General features: G+C 32.0%; 1 long non-coding RNA gene across 1 annotated transcript; it reads right to left on the bottom strand.

Annotated features, from left to right (window-relative positions):
• Nucleotides 1-2,043: 2,043 nt before the first annotated feature.
• Nucleotides 2,044-3,441, bottom strand: LOC111908586 (uncharacterized). Its single transcript, XR_006189173.2, has 2 exons — nucleotides 3,283-3,441; nucleotides 2,044-2,909 (listed from the first exon to the last, which is right to left on the bottom strand). It is a non-coding gene; the product is annotated as an uncharacterized LOC111908586 (long non-coding RNA).
• Nucleotides 3,442-11,505: the final 8,064 nt, after the last annotated feature.

Raw genomic sequence — 11,505 nt, forward strand, 5'->3', positions numbered from 1 at the left:
CTTCAGCAACCGATCCACATACCTTTGCATTTTCTGCATGTGGCTCGTGACGGATTTCCCGTCCTTCATCATGGTTGTTATCATGGAGCAGATGATTTCATACCTCTCTTGTCGTGCACTTTGATGGTATCTTTCCATCAGATCTTGGTGCATTTCAAAAGGGTAGAAGTCCTCATAGGACTTTTGGAGTTCTGCTGCCATCGTGGCCATCATGATGCATGCCACTTTGGTAGCATCCCTTTCATGTGCCTGGAAGTCAGCGATCTCCTGGGGAGTTGCAGTGGTCTCATCAATCTCTTTAAGCTCCTTATCGAGGACATATTCTTTGTCCTCGTAGCGGGTAATCATCCTAATGTTTCTGATCCATTCATTGAAGTTAGATCCATCAAAAGTGACTTTCCCACACAAGTTCATAAGGGTAAAGGAGCCATTAGGATTCGAGCCAGAAGCAGCATTGTCTGAAGACATCTGAAGGAAGAGGACAAGATTAGTTTAGATATTAAGAGAGTCCTTAATAAAACACCCAAATGCAATATTAAGGCTAGGATCCGATCACAATATATTATAACTTAGAAGAGGTATGCGGTAATCCAAGCTATAACATATTTGAAAGGTAGGTGCAAGGACCTAACTAAATTTTTAACTTTATTTAGAATATATGTAGCAAAATAAAACTAGGAACTATTAAAAAAATAGAGGACCTATCTTGAGTTTGTTTTTCTAAAATCTGTCTTAAAACCAATTTTATAAGGAAAAAAAAATAAGTTAACAAGAGCAATTTGTTATTTTAAATTATGAGATTGATAACAAAAGGTTAGTCACTTTTAATCGACACTCTCAAAATATCAATAAATAAATAAATGAATCTAATAAAAAGAAGCACCTGCCTCAACTCCTCCCGATTCTTTAACTATTATAAATCTAGAAAAAATAAATAAGAAAAAACTAAAAGCGAAAAATAAGAAACTCTAACCATGCATATCCGCTCGCCGCTTTAGAATTGACGTTAGACACTGACAAGGACTTTCACTCTCCGTTCACCGCTTTATCAATGGACTAATAATCAACTAGTTTTTCATCAAACCGTACGTTTTTTAGTTATATTTCAGTCGGGTTTTTTAAAATTTTTAACCGGTTATGCCTAGTTGGTGTTAATCGGTTGAACTGATTGATCCAGTTTTTATAGTACATGACCCGACTCGATCCCACACATATGTTGTTGATTTTTTATCGACTTTACTTAATTTGGGAATCATGCGATTTATTGTTCAAGATTCACAACTGAGTTCTACGTGCTAAATTCACCACTGCCGATTATTCAGTACTCCCTAGTCTACCAACTAGTATCGAGTTTTGCAACATTGTTTATATTCTATAATCTTATTATATTGTGTTACTATAAATAACAATATAGTGACACTATTTTGTTAAACATATGATATGATGTTACTATGATTTTATTATCTTGCCTGTTAAACTGGAAATATTATTTTTTGTTGTGTTCATCCAAGATATATTATGAAAAAAATGTTATTTTTTTATGTAAATTTAAACTTAATAATAATTATAATTATACATACAATTAATTTCCATAACATTGAGGAAGAGTACAATATTGTTGTTTCAGAAACTTGCCACTATATTTTCAAGATTTGCCACTTCTGGTCCCTACTCTTTATACTAAATTGGTGTGCTGGCCCCATATTTTTGAGATTAGCCACTTCTGGTCCCTACTCTTTACTAAATTGGTGTGCTGGCCCCATATTTTTGAGATTAGCCACTTCTAGTCCCTACTCTTTATAACTTCCTACTCTAAAGGTATGTATGCAAATTTTCTTTATAAAAATTATAAAATGGTTGTGTTGGTAAACATTATTCCATACGTACACTAACCTCACTTGTCCGCACTAAAGTGGGGAGCTTCTCCTAGTTATAATAATAAAGTAACATATCTTAGATAGTAAAGTAATATAAAAACCAATTGTTTTCATAAAATAAAACATGTGTAAAAAGTAAGAGTAAATATTTATTTTTAGAAAAGAATGAGAAAAAAAGGTTATAATATCATTAAATTAAGTAATTACATCATGTAATAGAACAAATTCCATTTAACAATATATGGTTGGTCTCAAGGAATCAATTCCTATGAACAAGATCATCCATTCGTGACCCAGAAACCACCACCACCTGTGATATGCATCACCATAACCATCAAATATCAAACATCACTGCTACCATCCCTGAAATCTACCACCACCACCACATCTACATTGACATCGTCCACCACCACCACCTCCCTTTCTTACCCATATCTAAACTCAATGCCCAAAATGATGTCATGGGTGCTCAAACCTAAAAATTAAACCCAACTATGATAAATTGATACCCAAAATTTAAACTAAAAAACCACAGATGAAATCATAATCGTGGTTAGCAACACAAATGAACAAACTTGAAATTAAACCTAAACCAAAACATACATTTTTTTTGCTCTAAGGTGAAGGAGATGATGGTGATGAACAATTAAGGGCAGCGGTGGGAAGTGGGTAAAGTCGTAGAAGTTTGCATCTGATAAACAATCAGGGGTGACGACAAGCGTTGGGTTTCATGGCAGTGGTTGGGAGAAATGGGGGTGGAATTCTGGGGAAGAAATGTTACATCGTTCGATTCATTGGACTTGAGGTTCGATTCAGAGGGGAGCATCGATCTTCATGGGGTGCTTGTCGGTTTGCTCAACAATCGAATGAGGTGCTGCAACGGTTATGAGCAGGAGATGGCAGCCGGTGGGTTTCTGGCTCGTATTCTCTCGACAGGAAGCTCACCGGTGGAGTTGATTGTGGTCTCCAGCAGCAATAGAAATCGAGCAAGAGGGCATGGCGTTTGAGTGACAATTACTGAACAACAAACCACTGAACCAAACACACTTAATACCATTGAAGGGTAAAATCGGAAAATACGGCAATTATGACAATTTTTTGTGGACATAAAAATGGATTTAGGATATAACCAAACATTTCTTGAAAAGTTGAGGATTTTTATGACATTAGTACTAATTTAAAGTGTTTTTTTTTTCAAAAATTAAAGATACAGTTAAAGATCCTAAAATATGGAAAATTTTCTAAAGATTTTCCTTTTTAAATTGTGAAATTAGCACCACATATTGCATCTGGCTTATAATTCGGGCTGTAAAGCTTGTTTTCATGTGACATTGTCTTTTGACAGCCTAATAATTTAAAGTAAGAAAACAAAATAAAATTAAAAAGCAGGTGGTAGGATAAGTACATTTGCTTTATATTATAATACTTCGGCCTCCACTTCTCCTTCAAAGCATATGAAATGAAAGCAGATGTCGATAATGCTTGTCTTGTATCATTATAACGTTCGTGCATCTATTCATGCTCGAGTTGTAGGCCAAACGTAAAAGCATATCAATATACTTTTCTCAAAGTTAGTAGGGTTTTGAATTGATCATGTATTGAGGGTAGGGGTGTTGAACGAGTATTTTTTTCGGGTTTATAATTCGGGGTTTTCATGTTAGAAAAATTACCCGTTACCCTACCCAAACTAAATTCGGGTAATTCAGGTATCGGGTCGGGTTTAGGTAATTCGGGTATTACCCGAAATATATAATCTTTTTTTTAATTTCATCTAAAAATAAATTTAATGAAATAAATACGTCGTGCTTTATTAGTCCTGTTTATATAAACAAACGAGACATAAACGAAGTTACTCAAGCTTTGAACATTGAGATTTTTTAGTCAATAATACATGAGATATCAACTAATTTTTTAACAACTTAATCTAATCTAATAAGATGTTAAAAAAAACAAATACCTAAAGATCTTAATTTAAAAGTTTAAAATGTTTAAGATAAATGTAACCATAAGTTTTGCCATGTTCTGAAGTTTCGTTAAGATAATAAATTTGTTAGTTGCAATAAAAACTATAATCTAGAAAAAAGTTAAGTTTTAAAGAACGTGATGATATATAAAAATTACTTTTAATATTGTTAGTGTCGTATTGTAATAATAAATATATTTATGTTTTACAATAATGATAGTTAGTTTAAGCGTGATCAAATACCTGCTATATAGTACAAGCTCTACAAAAAAAAAGAATTTTTAAAATAATTTGGGTAATTCGGGTATACCAGAAACCCAAAAAATGTACCCTTTACCCGACCCGAAAAAAAATCGGGTAACTCGATTACTTGGAAAAATTTACCCGACCCGATTTACTCGATACCCGAAAAATCGGGCAGGTAATTCGGATATCAGGTATTTTCGACATGGCTAATTGAGGGGGCTTTTCAATGGTGCTACTGGCTATTTATAGAAGTATATGTTAGGAATAAAAGAAATTGTAAACGCTACTATCTTCCCAACGAATGTTAACCCGTCCACGTGTGTGTATATATATATATATATATATATATATATATATATATATATATATATATATATATATATATATATATATATATATATATGGAGAGGATCAAATGAGAACACCTAAAAGGTTGAGAACGCGAGAACAGTTCTTGACCAATCATTTTATAAGGGTATATTAGTAACTTTATATAAATATTAATTATTGATTTCCTAAAATCTAGAGATAATGATTTTAATTACCTAACAAAATTAATATTTCGTTTTAGTTAATAAAATATATGTAAATATTTTTTTTTATGATTTTTCCCAAAAATTATTTATGACCGTTTCAAAAAAATTATCTAAAAAAATTAATATTTCCTTTTATTTTATATCTGAAAAGAAAATCTTAAAAAAATATTATTTTATACTATTTCACGTTTTTGTTTTTCAAAAAAAAAAAATGAATAGAAATCCAATCGCAAATCAATACGCTTCCAGTCATAAATGAAAACACATCAAATTACAAATAATTCAATGCATTTTTCATAAATTGAAAATAAAAGAAAGTGTAAAAATTATCTCTTTTCATAAAATGAATACCTCTAATCATAAATAAATACACCGATTCACATGAATACACTAATATTCATAAATAAATACAATCATTCAGACATGAATACATTGCAATTCACAAATGAATACACTGTTATTTATAAATTAATACACATTCTATCATAAATGAATACGCGTGTTATTCATAAATGAATACAACTATTCACACATAACTACAATGTTATTCATAAATGAATACACGTGCTATTCATAAATAAATACAACCATTCACGCACCCCCTACAAGAAATTATTACCTAAAAAATCGAAAATTAGGATTGTGTTTCTTTCCATTGGTACACCTCACTGTCGCTTTTTGGTTTGCAAAATCTCTCCCATAAGGTGGGAAGTTGCCCCTGAAAGGGGTCAGAATGTAGTTGTTGTTTCCAGGATCATAAGTGAAGTCTCCGAACACCAAAATAGCAGAAACCTTGTGGTTTTGAGAAGACGTTTTCACGATAAGATCGTGTGGTTCATAAAACTTAATTCCATAGCTAGATTCATGTATGAATAGAAAGAAATACGAGTAAAGAAATGTAGTTGATTAAACTTCATTGATTTACAGTCAAAATAAAAAGAAAAGAGAAGATAATCATTATCGATCGAAGCAACTGCCCCATCGAGACCCCTTCCATCATTCCACTCAAAAATTCTCTCATAGAAATTTTATCAAGCACCTTATGTGCACAGTTCATCGCCTTTAAAAAAAACACATATGTTAGATCCATCTCTCCTGCGCTCAATCATCCAGGCAATTTTCTCATATGAGTTTTGAACGAATGTATCACATTGGGATCAGAAAGAACAGTTTATCAATGTGATTGATCACATGTAGATTTTAAATCTATAGACAAAAACCTAAGAGAGATTTCCGTAATCGAGACTAACAAACCACAAATTCAGGAAATAGAAAGTCGATTATCAGGATCAAAAACCAAATTTTAGAATATAAACACGCAATTGAATCGAATAACAACAGCAAGTCGAACGTACCTTTCTTTGATCGGGATTTGTAGAGATATGGGGAAGAAGCGATTGTGAGTCGGTTGGATTGATTCGAAGCAGATGAAGCATGGATTAGTCGATGAGGAGGCGGAACTAACCATAGCACCACGGCGAAAACCCTCACCGGAGCTGCTGTTTCCGCTTGCCTTGCTCCACCGGGCCAAATGTTCTCCTCCCCTTCGCATATGCTACCAGAATCGAAGGAGAAGCAGCCAAAAACTGCTTGAGCAGCCCTTGCTGCACCTACCGACACCACTGATGATGGGAACAGATCTTCGTGGTGGGTTGTAGGTGATGCCCAGATCGATGACGACATGAGTTTTATGAAACCCTAAAAAGAAGAGGTGGAAATATATACACGATAGACTAAAGGAAATATATGAACGGGTGAGAAATTATAGGAGATAGTATAGTTGAAATTCCTGTTATGTCCTTTTAACCATTTAAAAGTTACATTTTAATGCCAACAGTTTAAGAATTTTTCATAAAACCCCCCTTTCAATAATAACCTTAGATTTAAGTATTTAAATGGTCCAGATTTGTGCTCGCGTTCTCAACCTTTTTAGTGTTCTCATTTGATCCTACTCCTATATATATATATATATATATATATATATATATATATATATATATATATATATATATATATATATATATATAGGGTTAAATTTAAATGAGAACACTATTTAATGTGAGAACGTGAGGACACTACTTTATTTACTATTCTACTATGAATTTAATATGTATCGTATTGTAGTAATTATAATATGAATATATTCAATTTTATATTGCTATTCTACTATAAAATTTATATATATATATATATATATATATATATATATATATATATATATATATATATATATATATATATATATATATATATATAGTAATTTAGTAAATTCTAATGTGAATGTTAAATATGTGATTGTTCATATATTCGGTGGTGAATGATGTCATAAAGTTGTACATACAAAATTTTAATGTTAATATTAATGTGTGATTGTTCGTATATTTGTTGATGAATAATGTCATATCGTTGTATATACAAAATTCATAGTAGAATAGTAACATAAAGTAGTGTTCTCACGTTCTCACATTAAATATTGTTCTCATTTGAACTTGACCATATATATATATATATATATATATATATATATATATATATATATATATATATATATATATATTATGCTTGACAACAAATCTCTCCAAAAAACGCTTTTGTGATCCATTTTTTAGTTAACTAAGCGAGGATTCAATTTTCGGATTATTTTAGCGAGTCATCCCAAAATAATCAATTCCTGTACTTTTATATGGATTTATATTCCCAGATCATGTTTTTATAACTTTTTAATGATTCATTGAGATGGTTCGCTAAAAAAACATGCACATTTTTCCTTTATCATGTTTTTCATGCAAATTCTTGTAGCATCTGACTTTTTATTACAAAATATTCCAAAAAAAATTCATTTATAAAACGTGAATCACAACAATTTCGTTGTATAATCATATTACAAATAAGTACAAATAGTTATCAAAATAATCTTACTATAACCTCGTGTAAGAATCTAAGACAAACACTACAAACTCCACCTTTTTTTTATAAGTGAACCTGAACCTGAAGCTCAAAGATATACACAAGAAAATGGTAACCAACAATAAGCTTAGTGAGTAACCATATCAACAAGAAATAATTTAATTACACCATTAAATATATCATCACGTTGTCAACCATATAATCCTAATGTCTCTTCCAAACATTCAATACATAAGTACGACATTAGTGACACCATGTCTGTCATTTATTCATAATAGACTTAAAGCCAAGCAAGCTACTCTCACATCTAATTAACCTTTATTTAGTAATAATTAATACTACATACAATTCATCCAACCAACGTTCCTCAAACTGATATCACAATAATTCAAACTTTCACTATAATGCATGTATACTATATATACTACAATTTATCCAACCAATGTTCCTCTAATTGACATCACAACAATTCAAACTATCACTATAATGTATTCTCTTGCAAGTATAGTATTTCAGCCATCAAGGCTACTATTAATTTGAAATTATAACATTCAAGCATTTATACATTCTCATAACCCTGTGGTGTTACAGTCACCAAGTCCACCATGAATATTTGATCCCAATACAGTGATGTTACAGTCACCAAGACCACCACAAATATCTTATCCTCAATACCATGGTGTTATAGTCACTAAGCATACCATTACAATCAATACTTACATCGAAGATAATATAGTGATAATTACAACACTAAGTTTACCACTAACAACTGATTCCTAAATAGTGGTAATTACATCACCACGCATACCACTAATTCTTTTAAAAAAAATCTACAAGTATAACGTTACAAACACTAAGTCCTCTATTGACTTAAATTTCTTAACCTTAATCTACAAGTATAGCGTTACAAACACTAACTCCTCCATTGACTTACATTCTCTAAATTGTAACACCCGTTTTCCAGATTAGTTTAGCTTAAGACTCGACGAGATCAGAGGTGGAGTTTTTTTAGCAAAAACTCCACGACATGGTGCATGGATGCCACGACATGGCATGACTTAAATGGAATGCATCCATCTGATGAGCACCATGAGGTGCCAGTAAGTTGGCCACGACATGACATCTGTTCTGGCACAAGCCCGTGATTTTAAGGTTTCTCTCATATTTAAGCATCACGCCCAAAGGATTAGGGCATCATTCCCAACCTCCATAACCCTCAAACCTCAGAAATCCCAACCCTAATACCTCTTGGTGATTCTTGGCTCATTTTGTGTACTTTTGGTGGCTTGAAGAAGAAAAAGAAGGTGTTTAGTGTGTTGATCTAGCAAGGAAACCTCATCATCATCCTCTTGTGTATATTTTAGACCTTTGTAAGTGTCCAAGATTCAAGCTGGTTTCATGTTTCTAGATCTAAGTTCTTTGTCTCTTTTCTTCATGTTATGGAAGTTTGGAGGAATGGATCCTATAAAGTTGGCAACCTTATGGATCCTTAAAGTCCTGTTGGTGTTATATGCTATAGAACTAGAGTTTCTTGGAGTTTTTGGTCCCATGAATAAGCTGAGTGTTTTTCTTCAGGATTTTGACCTAGTTTGGGAAGAGACATGCATGTTCATAAAGAAATGATTTTTATGATGACTTAGGTGTAGGAAACCCTTATAGAATTTGTGGACTTGACATCTTACACCTTGTTCTTGAGTTCAACATAATAAGGGAAAAGAAGCAAAATGGATGGAAATGAAGAAAAAGTAAAAAAAAAATAGTGTGATCCTAAGTTTCGTTAAAGGAATAAAATGGAAGGGAATGGAAGGGAAATTTTATGTCCTAACTTTCCTTCCAATTTGGAAGGATTCGGAGAGAAATGAACAAAATGTTTAATTTTCGTTTCACTTCTCTCCAACTCGGGAACACAAAATACAATATTCTTTTCCTTTCAGTTCTCTTCTTTTATCTCCTTACTTTATTTCCCCCCTCCCCCCCCCCCCCCCTTTTTTTTTCTAAAACTCAAGAACTAGATGTAAATTGTGTAATACCAATTGTGTAAAAGTATAAGGTTGTATCTTAAAACGTTAAATAGGTACCAAGTTAATTAGCAAATGAGAATTACAATGTCCTATATCTTGCTTATTTTTCAATTAGGGAAACAAATAAAAAGAATATTTACAAATTTGAGCAACTCATTAAACATTACAAATCACAGACAAACCGTATAAACTTTCTACACCAAACTGCACTGCATAATACGTTATGTGATGCGATTTGTTGTTGGTCGTAAACTCAAACGGCATGTGTATTGTAGTTTGTAGTTTTGACTCTAAACTTCACCACAACACACCATGAACACCTCATCTTATGTAGCTTAGACGCATGTGCCAGATCGATATTTTGTTACTTCTTCGATTTTTCTACTTATGTAGTTTAAGCACACATCACATGCATACAATATGATCTACATCATCAGGTTATGGGATTTGACGCAGTTTCAAAACTTATGCAAATATTTTCATCATCGGGCCTAAATACAACACAATGTCCTACTAAGGTTATTTAAGACACAAAAATTTGATTCTTTTTCATTCTAGGTATCTAATACACACCTTGCAACTTAAGTTCCTTCTTGTTATCTCCCGACTTAATCTTGATATCACCAACATGAGCATTAGAGAGGTTAAAAACATTTGTAATCATAAATAATTTGTTTCCATGACACTTTATGGGATTTAGAAGCATTTCTTTCTCTTCTATTATTTGGTTTAAACATCATGATTCCATAATCCATTCATTAAGTCTGATTCATGGACTCTCGTTTATAGTAGTAAGGGTCAAAACGCTATCAATTCGAGTCAAAATGCATTTCTTTATCCCATGCTTCTTTATATTAGGTTGTGGCTATGACACCTTCCTCCATGAGTTTTGAATGACAATCTCAAGCCATGTACCCTCTTCGACCATAATTGTGGAACTTGAATGGGAAGTGTTTGTTTTTGGAGTGACAAAGCTTGTGCTTTTTCTCTAGATTGCTCTCCTACTTCATGGCCATGATTATTGTTTTGATGCTCATGATTTCTATTATTTTGCCAATTACTTTTGTAGTTGTGGTTAGTACTCACCCTATGTTTTACTTTACCATTTATCAACATAGAGGACCTCTTCATTAGCATTAAGTGACATTTCTCCTATTTGTTTTACTATTGTTTCTTGACTGACAATAAAATTCTTGAATTCCACCATGGATGGTTGTGTTGGCTTGAAATCAAGAGCTTTGCTTACCTAAGTATCTCTATGGTGTGTTTACGACATCCCTTTATACATCATGGAGCCAAATATGGATCCTAGCCTTCTTAAATAATTTTATTTAGGGTTATTATTTTCTAAGGATAAGTAAAACAAACTATAATGGAAATTGATATTGAATGATGTCTATAACCTTATCCACTAAAATCTACTGCTATAAAACCTTTGAAAAGATTAGCTATGAGGATGATCAAATTTGTCGAAATTTGTAGTTTGGGAATAATTCTCATAAACGAAAAGAAAGATCATGCCTTTGATAAATCTTTTCCTGAGGTGATTCAAACAATAAAGGACTAAAACATGGAGATAATAATTTGATCATGGGGTACAAGCCCATGTTACTATCCATATGATCAAAAGTTAACTGGTCCTCCTATGTTTGGTGTTCAAACATATATATATATATATATATATATATATATATATATATATATATATATATATATATATATATATATATATATATATATATATATATATGAATTTATAATATTATTGAAAATTACTTCTATGAATTAAGTACTGACATTTGCAAGAATGTGCAGTGACTAAAATGAAGTAAGAAGACTAAAGCATGAAAAAAGATAATTCGATCATGAATGCCAAGCCCTTGCCACTATTCGTAGGATCAAAAGACAGCTCTTTTCAAAATGATTAGTCTATGGTCTTATAATTGAAATTGTTT

Source organism: Lactuca sativa, chromosome 3 (assembly GCF_002870075.4).
Source record: "Lactuca sativa cultivar Salinas chromosome 3, Lsat_Salinas_v11, whole genome shotgun sequence".
Taxonomy (NCBI): domain Eukaryota; kingdom Viridiplantae; phylum Streptophyta; class Magnoliopsida; order Asterales; family Asteraceae; genus Lactuca; species Lactuca sativa.